Source organism: Brassica rapa, chromosome A04, assembly GCF_000309985.2.
Source record: "Brassica rapa cultivar Chiifu-401-42 chromosome A04, CAAS_Brap_v3.01, whole genome shotgun sequence".
Lineage (NCBI taxonomy): Eukaryota > Viridiplantae > Streptophyta > Magnoliopsida > Brassicales > Brassicaceae > Brassica > Brassica rapa.
In genome coordinates, this window is record NC_024798.2 from 2719640 (window position 1) to 2741907 (window position 22268).

General features: G+C 30.4%; 1 protein-coding gene and 2 long non-coding RNA genes across 3 annotated transcripts in view; 2 read left to right on the forward strand and 1 right to left on the reverse strand.

The window, feature by feature from the left end:
* Positions 1–22268, forward strand: part of LOC103863213 — a 743758-nt gene that overhangs the window by 40178 nt on the left and 681312 nt on the right. The window lies entirely within an intron of this gene.
* LOC117133737 lies at positions 1313–10061 on the reverse strand. The gene is made up of 3 exons (XR_004457737.1): positions 4063–10061; positions 1688–3971; positions 1313–1589 (listed from the first exon to the last, which is right to left on the reverse strand). It is a non-coding gene; the product is annotated as an uncharacterized LOC117133737 (long non-coding RNA).
* Positions 9799–20229, forward strand: LOC117133740. The gene is made up of 2 exons (XR_004457741.1): positions 9799–10019; positions 10050–20229. It is a non-coding gene; the product is annotated as an uncharacterized LOC117133740 (long non-coding RNA).

Here is a 22268-nt window from a genome sequence, read left to right on the forward strand (position 1 = left end):
CACCTTAGGCTAAGATATTAGAATAACAGAAAAAAAAAATTCATGTGTTTATATGTTTCTTCAAAGATTTTCGATGATTTTTGAACAATAAATCTTTTTTCTAATCTATTTATGATTGTTGTGTTTTTTTTTGTTGTGATTTGTCAATGTCCACAACTCTTTATATAGAGGACTAAAAGTTGCAATGGTTGTTAACACGGTAAGTTGCAATGATTTATCACCAAAGACTAAAGTCACCTACGATTGCAATAGTTCATCACTCAAGATTGTAATGGTTGATCACTAAAAATTACATTCACCAAAAGTTGCAATGTTTCATTTAATTAGTTATAATTGTTTCACCAAAAAATTGCATTGATTCACTTAAACTGTTACAAATTTTCATTTAATCGCTAATAATTCTTCTATTTATGTTTAATAGAGGTTATGGAACTCATGTATAAAGGAAAGTATTTAACCAATACAATTATTAGGTTGAAAAGACACATATTTAAACATTTTGACAGTTTCTATTAAACTCATACAATTCTTAAGATGAAGAAACACATTGTTAAAATGAAAATACACATTTTTAGATGTGCAATTCTTAAGATGATAAGATTTGTGCATATATAAGAACAAAACTATAAACATTTTGCCAACCGCTTGAATATCAAAACAATTTTATAAATAACTTCGAAAGAACCTATATAATTTATAGAACGATAAAACATATTTTTAGACATTTTAAACTTTCTAAAACCAATGCTTTCTTACAGTGACAAGACATATCATTACATAGTTTTACAGTTTACTAATTAAATAAAATATTTATAAAGAAAACTTAAAAAATATTACAACCCACAATGTAAGATTTTTTTTTTTTTACCATACGGTTAAAAATAACATTTATATATTTCAACTAAGAATAAATCAATATGTTCTATTTTTTGGAAAATCTTATCGTATATAGGTTTATGGAATTTCAATTAAAGTATGCTTTGGCTGTTAATCAATATATTATGTCTCAAACTTCTCCCAAAAGAATGAATTACCAAAACAATAGGATATCATCATTTCGTTGAAATAATGTGTGTAGTTGTAGATGACCCTAACCAGTCTCTGCAGTATTAAATATATATCTTGACAATTACAACAAATAAAAAACAAATCAAGACTCATAATTTGCTTCTTGCGTATACACGTCGGTATATGCGTTCATCCCACTAAACATTATTCAAATTAGAAGAACAATATGATTTTGAACCTTGTTTTTACATTATGTGATTATGTCTAATGGTAACGTTACCATTATCTATATATATATATATAATAGTAAACCCGCATTGATGTTAGCAATTTTTTATAGGAAAATAAAAACAAGATAACGTTTAAGATGAGCTCCCGTGCATAGGATTTGTGCTCAGGTTTGTACTGTTTACAATTTGAGAATAATAAAAGGAAAGTATAATTCAGAGATATACATCCACGGCTCCATCGGACTCTCCTTTTCCCTTACTGGTCTTCTTCTCGGCTACCTTTCCAAAATACTGATCATCAAATTTATCGAGGCTAACATCAGAGACTTTCAGTTTCTGGCAATCATTGATCTTGAAGGGCCAATTTCAAAAATAGGAACATATCAGGTGACACAAGTAATCGATGCTTAAGATGGATAATAGAACGTGGCAGAATTAGAAAAACTCACCGGTCACAAAAAAGAAAAACAGAGGGTAGTTGGTTAAAAAAAAAGGATGATCGGTACTGTCCCAGGGGTGATGCTGGATCTGTAATACAATCACATTCACAAGAAAAAGCCTACTCGGACTACAGCTATAAATATTCAATAGATATCTAGATTCTTTTGCCATATGGAACCAGCCTAATCAGACAAATAACATGTAACCGTAAGTTGAGAACATGCAAGAGATGAAAAAGAACATATATGTGAAATAAGGAATGGATAATTAGTTTGAACCGGTTCAAACCCCGCTGGCCACACGGATATGGGCTATTGTTTTCGGCTCATTTGAAAGCCCAGGAGAGGGTCTATCCGTGGGCTGTACCTCCATCCGGGGGTTAGGTCTGTGTCTTTAATAGACCCGGGTTTAACCCTTTTATGTTACAAAAAAAATAATTAGTTTGAACCAGTTAACAGTCTTATCCTGTGCATACATCTACCATCTATGCAATCTATTCACTGACATCTAAAAACATCACATCTCTACGTTCGGAAACTTTGTTAAATCAAACTTTTTGTTAAAGCAAACAGATTTTCAACGGCGAGAGAGGAATATGATTAGAGAAAGACATACACTGACGTCTGCTCCGGTAGCTTACGACCCAAGAAACAGCGAAGCTTTAACAGACAAACTTCCTATCTTATTTTCTGAACTTTTAGCTTTTCAATTCCGTCCATGGCAGAGTTGTCACCGCCACAACTTTCTTCTTACTTCTTACTCTTCCCTCTGATCAACTTTATAACGTCGGTTTCTCGTCATCAACGGAGACGGCGGCGGTAGTTTAGATTCGCGGCGAGATCTATTAGAAATCAATTGTAGCCGTTGAACCAAAACTTTTCCTTTGGGACTTGGATTGAGAAGCGTTCTCAGAAAAAAACAACGGCTCAAACCAGTTCTTCAATCTATTAATCAGTTTAAAAGGTGTGTCGTTTCATTATCAAAAGAGGTCACTGTAAAAAGGGGCGTCGATCAGAGAAGAGGTGCGTCGATCTGTTGAAACAATTAGATGACGTAAGATTTTGTGATTAAAATAAATCATGTCCGTTAGATTAAAAGTAAGGATAAACTCAAACGTTAGATCAAACTTTTTTTTTCCACTATATTTTTAGTAAACCCGCATTGATGTTAGCAATTTTTTATAGGAAAATAAAAACAAGATCGTACGGTGGAGATTGCTGCTGTTATCAATACTAATGCAAACAGTATCTCTTTCGTTTCCTTTTTTCTGAATCGTCACTTCTCAAAAAACGTAACTTTTCAGAATAAAATCCTTAAACAAATTTAGATATCGTTTCTTCATCATCATTGTACTTATTTTTTTTTCTGTTTCATCTTCCTTTCTTCAAATTTTCTCAGTCGCTATGTAGGTTTTTGTATAATGGAATTCCCTTATCCAATTCAACCACCAATAAACCGAACTGAGTTTTTTTTTTTTTTTTTTTTTTTTTTGAATATATGTTAAATTTATTCAAAAGAAAAGTACTTTTGTACAACAAGTGTAAACTGTTTTTTGAAAAAGCTAAAACTTAATTTTAAACCAAATCTCTTATCTTGTGGCAAACCACATTGTTAAAGTTCCTGAGAACTTCAAATCTCCCATTTTTTGAACTGAGTTTTTGTTCCTCTGCTGTTGATCTCTATCTGAACTTTTTACTGCTCTCGATTTTTTTCTTATCCTCTTTTTTTTTTTCTGATAACTGCCACTTGTTTCTGTCTCCCCAACCCACTGATCTCTTCTGGTAATGATTTCCATCCATAAGTTCAGAGTAAGTATATCTATATGATCCACGATTCAAAACAACTTATTTGTTTCGATGTATCTCCATATCTGTTTCATTACCAAACGTCTCCAATTGAAGAGTTATGATTTTCTGTTCATATGAATGTCCGAACATTTGTCTGTTTAATTTCCTTAATCATTTTTATCCGAAAGGTAGTTCTTACTAAATTTGTTGGTAGTCATATTAGTTACACCTGCCGTTTAACATTGCATAAATTGTAGATATGCTTTTGTCGAACGTGACTGAATAGATAGTATATTTTAGGTCTGTTTCTAATTATTACTTTAATAGCAAAACACAAGGGTTGTTTTTACTCCAAAAAAAATGCTCATTTCGTTTCCTGTTTGCAGCCGGACAATAGGAGGAGATTCATTGATCGATGTGTTTCCTTCTCACCAAACAATTACGGTTTCGACTCGCCTTTAGGACCAGATTCAATAGTGTAAGTTCCTCTTTCTTTTCGTATCATCTGTACATGCGAGAAAATCAGTCACAGTGATATTTAATTAGGTAGGAGAATTTTGTTCTGGTGTAATAGATTTTGTTTGGAAGATTATAACCTTCCAGGCATGGGAGATCTCTTTTGTTCGTCTGTAATACTCTTGACAGTAGCGCTATCGTTTGTCCAAATCATGTATTTTCTTTATTACTTCTTTTATGTTATCTGTTGTGATCTGATGAAGTCAAATGTCAATGAACATGTTTACATAAGGTGCTTGAACTTTAAGTCTAAAGATAGTCGTTGGTATACATAAGATGTGTGCATGAATTTGAGGCTATATATTTCTGAGGGTGAAATATATAAATTTAGTGATTTTGAAGTATGGAGGAGTGTAGAGCATTATAAAACTGACTATTAGTCCCTTGACATAAAAGTAACAAGTTTTAGAAATGTTCTTATTTGAGATTTATTTTTTATTATTTTAATATCAGTTTGATTAGTGGAAATTTTCTTTTGAGAAATGCATGGACATAGACTATTTATAGATTTTAAAAATTATTTGAATAGTCACAACTCTTCAATTTAAATAGTCACAACTCTTCAAGTTGAATAGTCACATTTTTTCCATTTAAAGGTAGTTATTTTGAAAAGATACTTATAAGAATAGTCACAACTTTTCATTTTTTAAAAGATACTTATATGAATAGTCATAACTCAATTTTTTGAAAAGACACAATTTTATTGACAACTTTTAGAAAAAACACAACCTTTCAACATAAGTGAATTCATAACCTTTGGAATTAATTGAGATTGCTATTATTAGTAGATATAAAAAAACATAATAAAATTTAGTAGTTAGTAATTATTATTACTTATATATTATATAGACAATAATATACATATAATATAATATAAAGTAAAACGTAAAAGTAACATTATATAAGAAACATATTAAGCTTTCCCATCAACAATTCTTTAAAAATCAAAAAGCTCTTTCTCTATAAAAAAAATCTATAAAATTACTATTTACTGCAAAATCTGCTAAATTATTTCATACCTTTTATAAAAGGTTTTTTAAGAGATTTGAAGTTGTAAATATAATGTTTATTTACTGAAAAATCACGATTTTCTGCAAATTCACTTTTTATTTCATATACATCTAACTGTTTTAATTTATCTAAATTATTTCATTGAATATTGTTTATAATTTCTCTGAACTTTCCACAAATCAGAACTTTTTGGTTCAAATTCTTGCATATTTAGCACTAAATAATCAACATGGTGAATTATTTCAAGCCATATTCATAATATATAATAAGACTGTAGATCAATTAAATTGCAGTATACATTAACTATTTTACTATAGTTGTTGATAAAAATCTAATAAAATATTACAAAAGTCATATTTATATATTTTTAAAGTAAAATACAAAAATATATAAATCTGTTTATTTAGAGAATATATATCAAATAAAATTCATATTCAAATTTGAAAAATAAAAATATATTATAATGTATCAAAAACATAATTAATATTATATGTTTAACACTTGAAAAATTATTTGTACCCGCGAATTCCACCTAGTATGATAATATTTGAGCTCCCGTGTGATTCTTTTAATTTACTATAAAATTGTCATTTTGAAATATATAAATATTCTTAAGCATATATGACTGTTTTAGATTTATATATATGTTTTGAAATATTTATTTACATACTTTCTAGTCTTTTCAGTTATTTATATATATATATATATATGTTTTACCAAATTACGGTATTAGTAATTAATATAGTTATGCATATAACATCTAAACTAACTTGATTACCAAAAAAAAAAACTAACCAATATGATTTTGCTCATACTATCTTTTTATTTTACTGATTGGTGTGGGTGATGGAAAGAAAATATTTCACTCTAAGATCAATTCATAGAAGTTGGTTGGATAGAGGGTACAAATGAAAAGAATGCTGGTTCAATGCCTAAAGCAATGGTTACTGATGATAAGTTTGACAACACGATGTTATTGATCACTGACTTCTACCATCTAGCTTTCCTCCCTGAAGCAGAGGATAGTCCAATGATATGTGATCAATGATGGTTTGGCTCTCTTAATCTTCGGAGATGGCAAAATAAAGGAAGCAGTTCCTCCAAAAAGGTAGAACCTTAGTTACTTAAAGTCTCACACTTTGTGATTATAGCATCTATGTTACGCTATTACCGATCGTACCATACTTTAATCTTTCCATGTAGCGTTTTAACCACTTCTAGACATAAGCCTTTGGTATTTTAATAGTTTCTTGCACGTTTTTATATTAATATTTAATTACATAAAATGGAAAGAAAAACCAATAAAGCATTGAACATTTTTTTGTTCTTTGTGAAAAGTTATATACATGCATTTGACATTGATCGGGATCTTACATCTAACAGAAGGTTGACCCACGGTAAAGAAAAAATAAGTGGCTGAAATCTTTTTAAAAGGGATCAGTGGAGAAAAGAAAGCTTAACCAGTGAATATCAGCATCGATTAGTTACTTTACACTATAAATATAGCATTTTCCTACAAAAGGAGGACAAATCATTGTATTGGAAGTCTCTTTACACTTTCACAAATCATCGAATAATTAGAATTATAAATTTTACACCAATTGACATATTTTCATTTGAAATACACGAGCATAGCCTTATAAATTACGCTAACTGAATCATTATTATGTCTTTTCTCTATTCCATTTTCAATATTAGTTAATTTTATATTCCTAGTTGTATTAAACCACCCTTACAGAAAAAAAATGTATTAGACAACGAAAGTTGGAAAAGAAGATTAAGCAGGGAAATGAATAATATATAGCTACTATACCGTAACATATTGTTTTGAAAGTTGTTAGTTGGGTTCATAAGAAAAAATGTTGTACATAAATTAGCAGTCACGCACCATACTTATCTGATAGTCATTTCTTAGAAACCAAAACCAATTTCATGACATGTTAGAACTGTTTCATTTTAAAAACAAATCTCTAATCACATTTTTGTGTCTGGAAAGAATAACCAAGGAAAAGGAGGCATGACTAAACTAATTACCTCCTCACATTGGATTTCACCCATTTTCATGATTATTATTGTTGATGTTAATACGCAGAATTAATATTTTTATTTGGGTAAAAAACGCAGAATTAATTTATTATTTTCCAAACTTAATATCGATACAAATGGTGTAAAATCAAAATGGATCCGATTCTCACTAGTCTGAAAACTAATTTACGGGTCCAAGCACTTCTTGATCTTGGATCTCGAACTAGTAAGTTAACTTAAAATTAGTTTTGAAGTAATACAAGATACTTTCAATATTTTGTTCATAGGAAAACAAAAACACTATTTCGACAAAGAAAAGAGAACACCCTAACAAAATTATTCACGGTATGTATTATATATGCGTATATGATAACAACAACAACAAATCTTTGTATAAAAAACAAATATTTGTATTAGCAAATCAGTGCCACAAAATACAGATAGTAAGAGGTGTGGGAAAAAAGAAGAAAAGACAAGGTTCTTGTGTTCTTGTTCTTGGCATGTATCCTAAATCTTTGAAACTTACTTGTATATGAACAAAGTTTTATCACTTGTCGTAAATGACTGGTTCGACCCACCGAAGAATCTCCCGGCGGCGAAGTCTCCGGTAGAGAGACCTTTTGACCAAAATGGAAGCTACCAAAGAATGAATCCAATGAGATCGCATGATCCAGAAAATGAAGCAAGTCTTCTTTTCATCTTTCGATTGAGAAAAAGAATAACTATTGGGGAATAATTCAGCTTAATTTGGATCAATGCGATCCCTTTGGATCCTTTCTCTAGTTGCTGTGAAGCACGCTCTCTCTCTCTCTCTAAGGGGGAGCAATATATGGTGTTTTTCTCGAAGGCCATTGATATAAAAGATGACCATGTTCCTCTTCTTGTATAAATAAATAGATAAAATACGTTTTTATCTTTTTATTCCACCTTCTAGACTAGTCTTTAGACCTTTAAAAATTATTACCGTTTCCACATTGAAGGTTCCTTTATATTTGACCTAAAGGAGTAAAAAAGACACAGTGTTTAGACGAATTCTTGTGGCTTTAATTAACCCATGATTTATATTTTTTTTTTTTTGTCATCAAATTATACAGACTTGTACTAACTATGTGAACCATACCGAAAGATTTTGATCTATGTGAATGAGAAAAAACAGTTGTTTCCTGACACTGCGTGGTAGGCTTTCCGTTTTTGTATTTTACGTCTTTGGTACATAGATAATCTCTGATTGTGTGAAACCTTCTTTCAAGATCTTAATATATTTCAAATAATTTGTAAATGCTAGTCATTCTTCTGGTTCTAAAACCATTTTCATCAATTGAGAACAGTCCGTTGTAAACGTAATCTAAAATTGGCTTAAGTTTTTCATGCATTTCATTGCCCATAATTTATACTATCTAAACCGTTGTTAATATTATATTTTAATATTTTATATTCATACACGTATCAACTAACATAGCCGAATATCAACTAACATAGCCGAATTGGAAACAGCCGTATGAAATATTAATCTTAACCTCCTAAATTTTATAGAATTTTTTAACATAAAGATAAGTTCATAAACTACAAAAAAAAAGAGATTTATTAAATTTAAAAAAAAGAGAGATGATTATGGTCCTCGAAATCTTATATCCGGTGCCCGTAACTTGCCATCTACAACAGAATTTGATTGACTTTTGATTTCTTTATATATTTCGGAAAGTCTAACTACTATACCGCCAAGCATGAAGCTTATACAATTTAACACAAATCCAGATAGTAAACGAAGTAGCACTAAGAGAATGATTGTTTAATCGTGATAGGAAATGGTAATTAAAGACAGACAATATTCAATTTTTGACGGCAATATTCAATTTTCTTTCAATTATATGAAAATATAGATAAACGATTAAAAAACATAGGGGCAAAAACAGCACATATCGTCTGATTTATCACATTAGTCAATAAACAGTTATATATTCAAAATAGCATAACATAAAACTCATTAGTTGTGCATGAATATGAAATTGTCACAAAAGATTTTTTTTTGAGAACTAGACAAAAGATTATTTATACCACAACATTGCCATAGTTAAGTTATTTAAGAACATTACCATAGTTAATTTCTCTCCAAATTTTTGCCATCTCACCTAAATATTTTCAAATTGATTATATATATATATGCGTGTGTGTGTGTTTAAATGGTATAGTTTATAATCATAATACTAAAGTATCTTTTTATATAGACAAAAAAATTGTAATCTACAAAATATTTTTCATTCTTGATTGATGATCCGAATCTATGGTTCGACTCCATTTGACTTGATTCTTTTGCTTATATTTTCAAAAAATAATTGAATGATTAATTGTTATTATATACATGTTTGATAGCGAAACACAAAATCCAAGAAAAACATAATTAAGTAGAAAGAAGATATTGCTTTGGATTTGTTTATGGCGTCGAGTTGCACATCTTCGGAAGAAAAATGAACAATATACTAGGAGCCTAAATTTAAAAAAAATTACAAACGTTACAAAAATAATACAAGAAAGGAAGCAAGTAAAATTTAATAGAAACATATAATGTGATGTTTAACATCAAATCCAGGTTAACTAGATTTTCTTTTTGGTATGCTGGATCTCAAGTTTTTACCTGTTTGTTATATTTTATTACCATTAGAAGTTAGTTGAGCAGAGATTTTATGTATTGTTTAACATACTTTTTTATTTGAAAGTGTCTAGATATATATTATGTGTAAATGCTTATTTTGTGATTTTTTCTTTTTCATTTTTATCATTTATTTCGATTAAAATGTTTGATGTTAGGAGATACAAACTCAATCTTGATGTGATTAATTAAATTTCATAATTTAATTGTTTAGATGTTTTTAAAAAAGCTATGTTATGCTTTGTTTTAGCGATGCAGATATTTTTATTTATTCTGTCTTAGGTCATATGGTTTTAATTATGCTCTAATATATTCTCTGTCATGTTGTTTTGTATTGCATCATTAGTTCAAAATGTGCAGTATATATTTTTATTTTCCTATCAGTATTAAGTTTATGTTTAAATTATTTTCGGAATTCATGACGTAACTTCAAAAAATTCACAATATCAATTGATGGATTTTCCAAATCTTTATTCCTATAAACCTTTCTTGTATATTTTGAAATTTTGATATTTTATTATATATGTATTATTTTTGCTATACTATATATTTAACTAAATTTTTAATTATTTTATTTTATTATATTGATATTTTCACAAATTTTTAATAACCTTGTTTTAGTTATGTATTAATTTTTGGTTGTGAATTTTTACTAATTTTTAGTTTCATAAATAAAAAATATTTTTTTTGTTATATTCACTCTTTTTAGGGCTGAGTTTGATGGAACTGAAAAATTAATATCTTATATAGATACTTTATTTTATTTCTTATGTAAATTTTTTGTTTATTTTTGAAATTAATCTAATTGTATTACATGTTTTCACCAAACTTAAGTTATACTATGTATTTTAATAAAATTTAAGTATTATTTATTATATTTCTTATTCTACAAAATGATTTTTAAAAGAATATATGTTTTGTATTAATTTTAGGTTGAGATTCTTTCTGTAAATTTTTCTAACTTTAAGCTTCATGACCAAAAAGAGAAGAACAAAATTTTTGTGAGATTCACTTTTTTTCTTACAGATTTAATGAAATGGGAAGAATCATTATCACAGATAAAACTTTCATTTATTAAATTATTGTTTTTGATACATTGATATCAAAATTTACCGAACTAAAATAATGAATCATTTAAAATATTTTATGGATTAATTAATGGTCTATTTAATTTTTTTTTAAAAATATTTAAAATAAAAAATGTGAGACAATTACTAAATATATTAAAACTATGCTACTTATTGGTTGGATAATATTTATGAAAGATAATGTATCACTCTCTAAAGAGAAAGATCAACTTTATTTATTTATCTAGATTATATTTTCTCACTTTTCAAAATGGTGTTAATATGGTTTAATATTTTATTTTTTACTTTACGAGTAAATAAAATTTATTAAGTTAAAAATTATAGGAAACTTTTGGAAAAATAAAATTATATGAGATCTTATTTTGAAACAATACCATTTTCTAAGTTTCTGAAAAATACACTTTTGTATATATAAATTTACTAAATTATCCTATCTAAATATTTAATGTTATCTTCAAATTATTGTCATCATAATTTAATGACTATTTAAATTAACGTTTTGAACAAGCATTTTAAAAAATTAAGAAATATAAAATATATTTTAAAATTTTATTAAAATTGAAAACAAACATTGTCTTGTGCATCTACGTCTTTGTTATCTTTTATTCTCCATTTTTGCAAAGTATTTTTTTTGATGAAAAAAATACTTTGAAAAAATGGAGAATAAAAGATAACAAAGAAGTAGATGCAAAGTATTTTTTTTCTCTAGTTTCATAATTCATTCTTCCTCTTGTTCAAAGCTTAGTTAATTTTTCATCCATGTTTTAAGTATAATTCCATTTGTAAATTATCATTTAGTCGCTTTCTCTTCAAATATACATTTGACCTTCGTAATTTTTTCATCTCGATCTTTTATAGTTCTCCTAAGATTATATAATTAAAATTTGAATCAAAGTTTTTTGATAATTTCAAAAGCAGATTTAGGTTTAATTCTGGTTGTGTTTTGTTCCTAAAATAGTTCTGTTTTTTTTTTGTATACAACTGGAGTTTTTCGAGAGTAGAATGATATTTGGACTTTGGAGGGAATATCGTATTTTTTTATGAGAATGAGAACTGTCAGTAACTTGTTTATATAAAAATTATAAAAATATAGATAAACTTGGTAAGATCACAAACACATCATAATTTATTTATTTCTTAATGATATTGCTATTTTAGAATCCTAAATGGTAAAATAACATATATATTTTAAACAAAGATTTATCTTAAACATAAATAATTATATTATTATTAAAAATTTAGATTTATATTTTATTCAAATATCTAATCTGGATAAAAGTTTATTTTGACATTGAATAAAGTGTAAATTTAAAAAATAGAAAGATGTGCAATTTTCAAAATTTAAACTATTAATAGAGTTTTTTTCAAAATTTCCCAAAATTTGAATAGCCTTTCTCAAACAACCCAGACAAACTATCCCATCTTACATATTCCCCACAAGTTGGGTGGCACTATTAATTATTTTTCTGTCGTTTATATAATCCTTTTTCTTTGTTTTTTGAACAAAATCTTTTTATTTGTTCTTCACTTGTTAAAAAAAGAAATTATGGTGGGGTCCATCCCATGTTCCTATTTGCTTTTGGCACCAACCATTTCATATAGACTCTTCAAATATTTGTTTTAAGTTAATAAATTGATATAGAACCAATATATCATTAAATTTTTCTTTATTCATAAGCAAAATGAGAGGAATGGTTCCAAGGATAAATCATTTTCTTCTAAACTGCCTATACATAGGCACATATGCAATCATAGGATCAGATTTAAGTCAAAGATATGGTCATATGATTGACACCTAATAAGAAATATTAAATAAATGGATCCAATGTTTCTACATCGCCTTACACAGCACATATATTCATGTGTATAATTTGTATCATTTTTCTAATATCATCAAAGATGCTCATTAAGCATCTTAATGATTAAGTTAGCTCATAGACATCACATGCTTTACATATTTTCCTTCACATATATCACATGCGGAAGTAACACATACAGATTCTTTATTTACGAAAACAACAATTTGGCGAACCAGTAACCACTATGGATATGTATTATTGGCGGATGTAATAAACCCATGATGTTGTGTGTTTTCAAATGAATCAATCCACAGAGTGGTGTACTGTAACTATCATAGACAATAATTTCATAAATGTTTTATTGTATTTCGAAATTCCAAAAACGTGAACAATCTTTAAACATGTCATCCCTGCTTGGCTTGGCCAGGAGAAGAAAAAGAGCATGAGCATGTGGCCTACTGTGTTCCTCTAGTGGATTAATTTTTGAAAATATTTTATTAATAAAAATATACATATATCTTGAGGTGGGAAAACAAAGAATCTACAATAAATCAGTGCACATGGAGAGTCTATTCTACATAAGGGAGGTATTCAATTTCATACCAGACAAGGATAATCTTTGGCTTTTCCATCTGTTCGAACATGGCTCGAGTAACAGCATATATGTGAGCATTTATATAGTAAAAATAAAAAGAATAATGTATTGGCAAAATCTTCTTTAAATTAACCAGACAGTATTTATTTGAGAAACGTGAAAGTTGGAATAGAATGAGAATTTGAAAATTGTAAATGAGATTGTGCCAGTCTTCTCAATCACATGATTTGTGTTTGTGCTTTTTGTGACTACCGAGTGCCTTTTACTTTGGCAGGTAAAGGATACTCATCTAATCAGTAATACATTTTCAGCACTATGTATAAACTATGAATGGACCTGCAAGAAATAGACTAAACTAAAGGACCTAAAACATTGTTGACAGGTAATTAATTTAGTACTTCCTTCTGCCATCATCATTAGACCTAATCATCATCACGCGGCAACCTATATGGTTAGGAAAAAAAAACTTTTAAAGCATTTGGTCATAGCGTGTACCTGGAATCAATCATTAGAATTCAATAAATTGTTAGGTTTAATTTATAAACTGTATAATATGGCATCAATACAACAATTATTTTTTGTATAAATACCGAAACAATTTTTTTTTTCTTTTGGTCAAAACTCAAAACCGAAACAATATCTAACTAGGTGATACCCGTACCCTGCGCGGAGTGAGTGATCTAAAATTAATTTTCATATATTAAATCTATAAATTGTTCATGTATATAAGTTGTAAACTTGTTTTCTTTTGATTTTAAAGATTGTTTAAGTGGTTATCTGTAAATTATAAACATTTGAAGGTAACAAAGATATAATAGTGTGCAATAACTTATATTAATTTATTATGAATTTAAGACAAAACATAAAATAAGAAAAAGAATTATTACGATCATAATAAATTATGATTAAAATATTATAAAAAACATAGGCAAAGAAAAGTAAAAGTACTAACGATCCCAAATTATAAAGAAATAAATTAAAATCTGAAAAAACCAAAATACTGTAAGAAGGATCTTCAAAACTCCTGATTTGCAATTCTATACCAAGAAGAAACTGAAAATTAGTTTAGCAAACTAAACATAAACTACTAACCAAATTCACAAAATAAACTCATGGGATATACCTTTTTTTGAACTCATTGATTTTTGGAACATCTTTGAGTTCAAAAATGATTTTGAAAAACCCATCGATGTTGGTGACATGCTTCAGACGACCTTAAAAAGAAAAAAAGTTCAGCAATATATGAAAGGAATATCAATTCCATAAATTTGTTTATTCTCAATTAGTACAATATATTACTTAGCTTGTTTGAAAGTTCTTTGTTTCTGAGATTTTTTTTGGTTGAAAAAGAGGTAGCTATGAGTTTAATATGAGTCGATGTTTTATATGTAGCCATATATTTATAGTATTAGACAAATAAAACTACACAGAATAAGTAAATGGAAAGTGTATAATGTGATTGAGAAATTAATCATTTGTTACCATATTAGGCATATACGAAGATTTAAGTTTCCTATAAATTTGAATTTCAGTCAATTAGATTCAATCTTGTGACTGTAATATGTATTCAAGCTTTTAAAAATAAATCATATATGCGGATATTAAATGGAGTGAACATATAAGGAAAAATCATATTTAAAATAATGGAAGTTGTTTCCGAAAATAAATCAGGATTGATCATAAATGGGATTGATCACGCATATTAACTACACGCAATCTCGCTTTCAGAAATCGGTAAGTACTATATTTTCGAACATAATATGGGGAAAAATATTCAATATGATATTTGACCAAATAGTAAGTGTATCAGTTTTCATATTTGAAATTATACGATATCCCATTTAGAACTTAGGTTTTATGGCGTCACTTTAGATATTTCAAATCCAAGGCAAAATGGAACATAACTATAACAAAGCCAAACCATATACCAATTGAAATCGGTTTAGTGTCAAACATTAGAATATCAATACCCAAATAAAGATTATAAATTGATTAGAATATCAATTCCCATCAATTTTGCCACATGTTTTCAAATAATTATTTTATTCACGTTTCGTTATATAAGAAACAAATATTATGATTATATTATGTTATTCAATCAATCATGACTCAACTAATAATCAATCAAATATTTCAACTCTACAAAACAATAAAAAAAGAATAGGGTGAATACAATGATATTATGACTATTATTGAAAAGAAATGTGACGTTGACAAAAATGTTGCCTTTTACAAAAGAGTTAATATTGCATTATAATTAACGTTGACAAAAATGTTCATAAAACGTTCAATTATAATAAGTGTTTCTAAAATAAGCATAAAATTATTCATAAAATTATTCTCGTTTCTTTAGTTGCATTATAAAGAAATTTGATATTAGTTTAAAAATGTTCATAAAATGTTGCATAAAAATGTTCATAAAATGTTGATTCGGTTTCAGAAATGTTCATAAAACGTTGCATTATAATACAATTTGATATTAGTTTAAAAATGTTCATAAAATGTTGCATTATAATTAACGTAAACAAAAATGTTCATAAAACGATTTGATAGATGTCGAACTTATTTTGTTGCCTTTTACAAAAGAGTTAATATTCTGCCTGTCATAAATTCTCGTTTTGTTTTTTTTTCAAATCGGATTGTAGTCATATAGTATAATGTATATGACCAATGACATTTGGTTGTAGTTATTCTAGTTCACAAAGGTTTTTTTTTTTAAATTAGTGAGAGTGCTTGAGGTGATGACAAATAGGAAATGACACTCATGTAATAAACACATGAGGTCAAGGTTTATTTCTATGAATGTTCCTCCTTTAATAAGAAAGGGATATGACATTATCTGGTCTTAACATTCAAGTTTTGCAAGGAAGGTTATAACTGGAATAAGCTCTAGACAGTTTTTACATCTTTTTCTTTTGTCATAAAAACCGTTTTATTACTCAAATTTGGATGGTGTGCCGCACTAGAATAGAACAACTCTAAAATGAAAAAAAAAAATCTGTACAACGAAATCTAATCAACAATAATTTTTTTAAATATATATAAAATTTATTCAACCAAAAAAACTGTATTACATCAAGTGCATCTTTTGTTTCTCTATGTATAAAGAAATGTAAAATAAAAGATTTTGCTTATTTCTTTATGGGTCTTGTCTTATTTCAAACCATGTTATCAAACCTTCTTAAAAGTGCTTTACCATTCTCTTTGACTGATAATAGCTTCAGCCCCACAGTTTTGTCAACAATCTTTGTCAAGCAAATCATATCTCTAGGTTTTTCTCCATGCTTGCGAGAATTCCTCTCCCACCATATAGTATGCATTTTTGCTTGTAGAGTATATCTAAGAATGAAAGTCTTTATGGGTGTTAGCCATTGATTCGAGACAATCTCAATCAAATCATTCCAATTCGCAGTAAACATATCTTTCATAAGCCCTTCTACAAGACTTTTCCAAATCTCCCATGAATATTGATATCCAAAGAAGATATGAGTGCATGATTTTGGTGTGTCATTGCAGAGAACAAAGATTGTGTTAACAGAGTTGTTCCATTGCTGCATTCTATATGTCGTCTGCAGTCTTCCTTTTAAAGTTATCCACATCATGAAAAAATACTTTAGAGTAGACTGGGAAAACCAGACTCCCTTGTTCCATGCACTAGCATGGCGTATATCACGATAACATTGAATCCATTGAACTCATAATGATGATTCTGAAGACAGTCTCCCTATACGCTTCAGACAATGCACTTTATTTATTTCCTTTAGAGATCAAAGTCCTAAGCCACCTTTATTCATTGGGAAGCAAACATCTTTCCAGCTCACTTTTGCTTTAGTTGTCTTAAGCTCAGGACAAGATCATACAAACGCATAGCATAGCTTTTATATCTCTTTTAAACAGCTTCCAGGTAGTCTGAATGCTGCCATCCAAAAATTAGTTAAGCTTGTTATGACCGAACTTATAAGATGTAGTCCTGTCCCAAAACTCATTTTCTTTCTGACTTTTTCTACTAGTGCAAATAGTCATTTACAGTCATGCGCTTGGTAAGAAAAGGAAATTCTAAATATTTAACTGGTAGCTTACCAGATGAGAATGGGAAGGTCGTTAGAATATCCTTTTCAATACCCTCTGATATGCCAGTGTAGATTTTTCCAAGCTAATCTTTAGGTCAAAAACGTGTTCATATTCCTTAATACCTTGATAACTCCTTAGATTGATCTTTTAGTACAATCAGTGAATACCAGCAGGTCATCCGCAAAACACAGATGTGATAGTAAAATGTTTTTGCACCTAGGATGATAGCCAATTTGCTTCCTTTGTACTGCCTTGTCAAGCATACATGGTAAAAAATTTATGCAGATTACAAACAGATAAGGAGACAATGTGCACCCTTGTCTCAAACCTCTCTTGCTTTGAAAAAATCATGCAAGCTCTCCATTTACTTGCACCGAAAAAGAAGTTGTACAGACACATAGCTCAATCCAATGTATGAATTTCTCAGGGATATTCAACGCCCTCAATGTGTTTAGTAAGAAAGACCAGTGCACTGAGTCGAAAGCTTTTGTAATATTAATCTTCATAGTACAGTGTGGTGAAACATCGTCCTTATGATAATCTTTAACTATCTCCGTTGCCAATAACAAGTTCTCCACAAGAAGTCTTATCCTTCACGAACGAATATTGATTATAAGAGGTACATATGGGAAGTGTACCTTTCAATATGTTGGCTATGATCTTTGAGATCACTTTGTACAAGACGCTGCAACATGAAATCGGCCTATAATTCCTCATCTCTTGAGAGGTGTCCTTCTTGGGAATAAATGCCAGTATAGTAGCATTTAATCTATTTGGAAAGAAACTTTTACTGAAGAATGACTGCACTGCAATTGTGAGATTTTTCCCAATTATATTCCAAGAGGCTTTGAAGAATTCAGTAGTATACCCATCTGGTCATGGAGATTTATTGCTAGGCATTCTGAAAACCACATCCCTTTTTTCCTCTTCTCTTACCATTTTTGTAAGCCTTGTTCTTTCTTCTTCGTTGCACCGAAATGGGAGAATGTCCTGAAGCTCCTCTTCTTTTTTTCCTTGCATACTAGTCAGCTCAAAAGTAAGGAAGTCGTTAAAAAATCTCTCAGTTTCCTTCTTTATATCTTCTTGCATAGTCACTATGTTTCTATCAGAACACTTTATTTCTCGGATTGCATTTCTGGTTTCTCTGACCTTTGTTGCATTATGAAAAGCCTTATTATTCATCTTCAACTTGCAAGCAGTGTAACTTCGATCTTTGCTTCAAAACCTTCTCCTTTATAGCCAAAATCCTTTGCCATCTCTCAGCTGCCTCTTGCTCTGCGTGAATGTTTTCCTGTGAAGGCACCTCAATTAATCTCTCTTGTTTCTCACAGAGATCGATACACTCTTCTTTCACCTTTTTGTGAGAGATCCTAACTTGTCTTTACTCAGAGATTGAATAAGAGGCTTCAGCCCTTTAAGATACTTTGAGAATCTGTATAGAGCCAAAGTGGATTGAAATAATGGTTGTGTATCCTTCCAGTAGTTAGAGATAACCTCCATAAATTTCATTGTTTATTCGACCATGCTTTTGAATTTAAACGGTTTGCATTTACCACCAGCTTCAACTGTGAGATGAAAATTACCCCTTAGATGATCTGATACTCCCCATGCTTCAAAAAGTAACACCATATGCATGCGTACGTTGGTGAAGTCATGTTTCATTAACCAGGATACGATCCAACTTTTTATAAATAGTCTCATATTTTCTCTTATTACACCAGGTGAATTTCAGACCCAGATAACCCATATCCATAATGGCAATGTTGAATAAAAAATTTAAAATCTCGCATTCCTCAAGTGATTAAACCAGAATCCTGATGATTTGAATGTTCTTCCCCATCCAGCACCTCATTAAAATCTCCCATAATAACCCATTCCTTGTTTCTGAACATTTGAAAATCTTGATGAGACTTGATATCCCTCCATAACTCTCTTCTTTTCTCTATCGTATTTTCCGCATATACAAATGAACAAAAGAATTCCTCCTCTTCCCCTTCCAAAAGAACCGACACTGTAACTATCTGATCTGATTTGAAAACCGGAGTCATCCTGACTTGAGAACTCCAAATCACCCAGATTCTGCCTTTCCTGCTGAACTCGTAATTATTTATAAACAACCAACCTTGAAAAACTGAGGATACAATTTGAACTGACTTGCTCCCCTTGACCCTTGTTTCCAATAAACTCCCAAATAGTAATCCTTTATTCTATATCCAATAACGGACAACTTTATGTTTATTTACTTTATTAAAGTCTCTCACATTTGGAAGCATGTCATTGAGATGGTTTCCGATCTTGCCTTTTTTGAGGATCAGGAATGTTTGTATCCTTACTTGTATCAGGAACTATCTTGTGATGATACTTTGAGTTCCTCGGTAAAGAAGGCCTCAAGTTCCCTCATCTTGCAGCAATCACAATATCTTCCCTTTGTTCTTCTACACTTCTCCCAATACTTTTACTTTGTATATCTTTCTCAAGTTTCTTTATGGTATTACCGGAAACATTAGTTTCTCCTTTTTTCCTTCTAATAACTTCTTCTCATCTTTTACATTTGTCTTATTTATCAAATCACCATTATCAACTACAACAACTAGAGCTGAGAACCATGATGGAGTCGCAATTCTCACTTGACCATATTCAAGTGGTTTTGTCTTCGGGCTTAATTCTACTTACTTTCCCAGGAGAAATATGAGACCAGCCTTTCAATATTTCACAATCCTCTACTTCTATTACTTCCTCAGCAACCTTGTTAATAAGTGTTTGCTTTACTTCATTCTCCTTTCTTTCTATTGTATTTTCCTTTTTGCTACCTTCCTCCTCAGTCTCCTTTGCTTTGATCCCTTCTTGTGTTATGTCAGCTACAAATTTCTTTGTCCCATCTTTGTTATTCAAAACACAAACATTCTTCTTATGACCCCATTTTTCATATGTGTGGCATCGCGCTGGTAGCCAAGGATAGATGAATTGTACTAGTGTTAACTTTCCATTCTTCGTAAAATTTCTTTTTGTAGGAAAATCCTTTGACAAATCTGCATTCACGAAGATTTATGCTAGCTTTAAGTTTGAGCAGGATGCTTTTTCCGGGTGTAGTCTCACCGAATGTCCTACAACACTTATGATGAAGCTTAAGTGAAACACCCTGAACCTTAAATATTTGAAAAACACGTTGAAAATTCTAAGTAAAGATCTGACCAATTTTCAAAGGAAGAATACGAAAAATTACTATAACTATGTCAACAAAATCCGAAACCAATTACTTAAAATCCATACTGTTACAATAAGATGGTTTGATCAAGACTCCAAAAACATTACCCCAAGTGAAAACACTATTTCCCGATGGTCTTTATAGCCTTGCATTCCGGTTCGCATAATCAACCGTACCTGCATCCGCAAAAAGAGGCATGAGTATACAAATTACTTAGTGAGGACGCTCAAAACCGCCCCCATGCAACTCACTAATCAAACAATAAAATTCAATGTTCCATTCTAACGACCTAGCATTTCCATTCTATCAACCTAGCAATTTGTTTCCATTATTTCTTACCTAGTCATTTTTCCTATTACTTATCTATTTTCATGCATCCAAAACAAACAACCTAACATCCGGTTCTATCATTCCTTTACTTTAACTTTTCCTAACATTTCGACCCAAAGGTCCATCAACCTACGGCCGTAGCCAAACCCGCGGCCCTAGCCAAACCTGCGGCTGTAGCCAAACCTGTGGCCGTGGCCAAACCTGCGGCCGTAGCCTAACCTGTGACCCGTCGGTCCATTACGGCATGTAGCCAAACCTGCGGCCGAAGCCAACCTGCGACCCAAAGGTCCATAACGGCCGAAACCAATATACCCGGTCTGAAACCAAAAACATACTTTCCTTAATTAAATTATGTTCATCTAATCCTGTACTTTCCATAAATTACTTTGATTCTCAATCGGTTTCTATATAACATTTCCAACCTAACATTCTAATTATGGTCGAATCAAATCTACATATTTCACATAAACATCTCAATTAAACATGACATCATTTCATGCAATCTAGTATGCAAATATCCTATGAACACATGAACGTGCTTTGATCCTTGAGAACCACCTCGAAAAACAAAGAACAAACCTTCCCTAAACGATTCCTCTAACGCATGATTACCATCCCAACAAACCAACTATAATAAAAATTCTAATTATTAAGTTGCCACGAATCACACCCTCACCTTGGCTGAATCTCTAGGATTCAAAGACTCTGAACTTCCTTGCGTTTTCTGGTGAAGAATTTCTCTGCTCCTCCTTGTTTGATCCTTCTTCTTGAAATCTTCTTTCTAGAACTTCGTTCTTCCTAACTACTCTCTAAGTTTGTTTTATCTGGTGTGTCAGAAATGAAAGCTTGGGGTCTCCTTTTATATTAATTTTTAGACTTGTTTACCAAGTCGGATATGTGCTCTTTCCTTATTTAGTTTGGTCAAATTTTGCCATCAATACTCGAAGAATCTCTATGCTTCTTTCCTTATATGAATCTCGTTATCCCGATCTTTCTTCCGTAAAATTCCCCCTATGATGACCATCAAACTTTCCTTAGTTGGAACCCGCATTGTCCAGTAGCCGAACATTCCTTAATTAGCCATGTGGTCTCGACCTTTCCTTACGTACGCTCCGATCACTTCGTGATCGTTTTCCAGTCACTCAGCCCATTTCAATTTCGTTCCATAAGCTCACCAATGATCCGAAACTTGTCAATGTACAACTTATTGTTTCAACCTTCATGGATATAAGTGTTTCTACACTTAGAAAAATAGACTTCTTGCAGAATTAAACCTCTCACGAGTTATTTCTTTCAAATTTAAAAATTCTCCGGGAGCGGGTCGTTACATTAAGCCCTCCCAAGAGAACATGTTCATCGGGACATTCTTCAGGTGAACCCATAGTGGGATTGATTTAACTTATGACTTCTCCTTAAGTTCATCTGGAGTCCAATTTGTTACCACCAACAGAATATTTCCAATACTCCACATCCCCCTTCTAAATATGCGAGCTCTCATAGATGGATTTGCAACTC